The sequence below is a fragment of the Acyrthosiphon pisum genome, chromosome A3 (assembly GCF_005508785.2).
Source record: "Acyrthosiphon pisum isolate AL4f chromosome A3, pea_aphid_22Mar2018_4r6ur, whole genome shotgun sequence".
Lineage (NCBI taxonomy): Eukaryota > Metazoa > Arthropoda > Insecta > Hemiptera > Aphididae > Acyrthosiphon > Acyrthosiphon pisum.
This window is the reverse complement of record NC_042496.1, coordinates 2213175-2215083: the sequence shown is the minus strand read 5'-3', so window position 1 is coordinate 2215083 and position 1909 is coordinate 2213175.

Below are 1909 nucleotides of genomic sequence, written 5' to 3'. Positions count from 1 at the left end.
AAGTTAATAATAATGGAAACCACAACATTTTTAATTAGTGTATGTCTGTAAAATTAAAACTACTGTATGAAAGACTGCTAGACTTGATGTACTAAGGAAAAAAACTAATGCTCCCGTACCTTTAATGTTTTGTTTATTCATTATTTACTTATATATATATATATATAAAACCTTTTCATATTAAATACATTTTGTTTGCTTTTTTTTAAGTTTATTTATATACAAATATTATATTATTCTTTATACATTAAAAAAAAAAACCAATAAATCAGAATATAATGAAAGACAAGCTTCTTGATGTTATAGTATTTAAAATGAATTAAGTAGTTTGATGTTAAGATGTCCAAGCAGATTATAGTAAGTATCTAAAATCTTTTGTTATACTGTATAATTTCTATTATTTATAAAATACATTAATACATTATTGTAATATTCAAATATTATGACTCCAATGTGGCGTGAATTATGTGATTCTGTAGTGCTGAAATTTAGATAAATATGTATATTATATTGTAGTTGAAGGTAGAATATTTTAAAAATTAGGTGTCATATTCAGTTATATCTAATATTATTACTACCTACCTAGCCTTACCACAAGTCATAACCTCAATGCATTGGTGATCCTAGAGATTATTTTTAGGGGGGGAGGGGTTGGAGTCAGTGGCGTTTATACGAATTATATTCACTATGGGCCGATTTATCAGTCATCACTAGACAAGCATAGCACGACTAACATGGCCATAATTATACATTTTTTAGGGTGGTTATAATTATGACATTTAAATATATACAGTACAAATATAAATTGCGCAATTTAATTTTATAATTCCTATGTAAAATTAATTTTTTGGTTCTTTTTTTAAAAATAACGACAGTGTCATTTATATACTTTGATGCTATCTTACTATGAATTTAACATCAAAGTCATTAAGTCATCAAAGCAAGTACTGACAATATAACATTTCCTTGTTGATTCCTCAAAAACGATTTTAATCAACCGGCTAACTTACTCATGGTGAAAAACTATAAACAGTGCAAATATACATGCAATGGTTTGATTGAACCTGCAATTTCACTATGGGCCCTGGCCTAGAGGGGCACCCCCCTAAATACGCCACTGCAGGTTGGAGTGAATATTGGCGACTTTCAAGGATAAATATACCGACTGTACCTATACTAAATATTATAATAATTACATTTTCCTATAGTAATAGTAAGGGATTAAATAGTTATGAAATTGCATATTTTTTTTTTTTTTTCATATTTTTTTACATAAATGCATACTTTTTTAATTAAATGTACTGCAAATTTAAAAACATTATTAAAAAAAAAGTTGGATTTAAAACTTTGGTTAAGATTTAGTGTAAACAATTTTATTACAGGAACACTATAAACGCTCTTCTGGCCTCTAAGTACCTAATCTTTAATTATCTGACTGCCATAAATAATGTAAGATATTCATTACGAGTAAACTATATGTTAATACTTAATGTATATTAGTTTAACTTATTAATAATATGGAAGTTTCAATGATCCTATAATATATTACATTTTGCGAATTCTGAAAATTGCTGACTAGTATTTACAGTTGCAGACATTATGGGAGTATCAAACAATTTGTAATGTAATAATATCATACCACTGGTTAGGTCACGACCTACATAATGAACGATGGGGTAGTCGCGGAAGTAATGCAAATAAGCTGTTAACGCAGCGCTGCACCGTCGTCAACTGCAGTTCCAAAAAAAAGGTATAAAAAGAATTACAAATTGTTTTGAGACTTTGAGTACCTACACCAGTGGCATATTTAGTATTTTTTGTAGGGGGCGGATGACAAGCATTTTAGCTTACAGGTTACGATCTAAAAATTATAATGTAACAATAGACATGTATTTAAAGAGCCATGGGG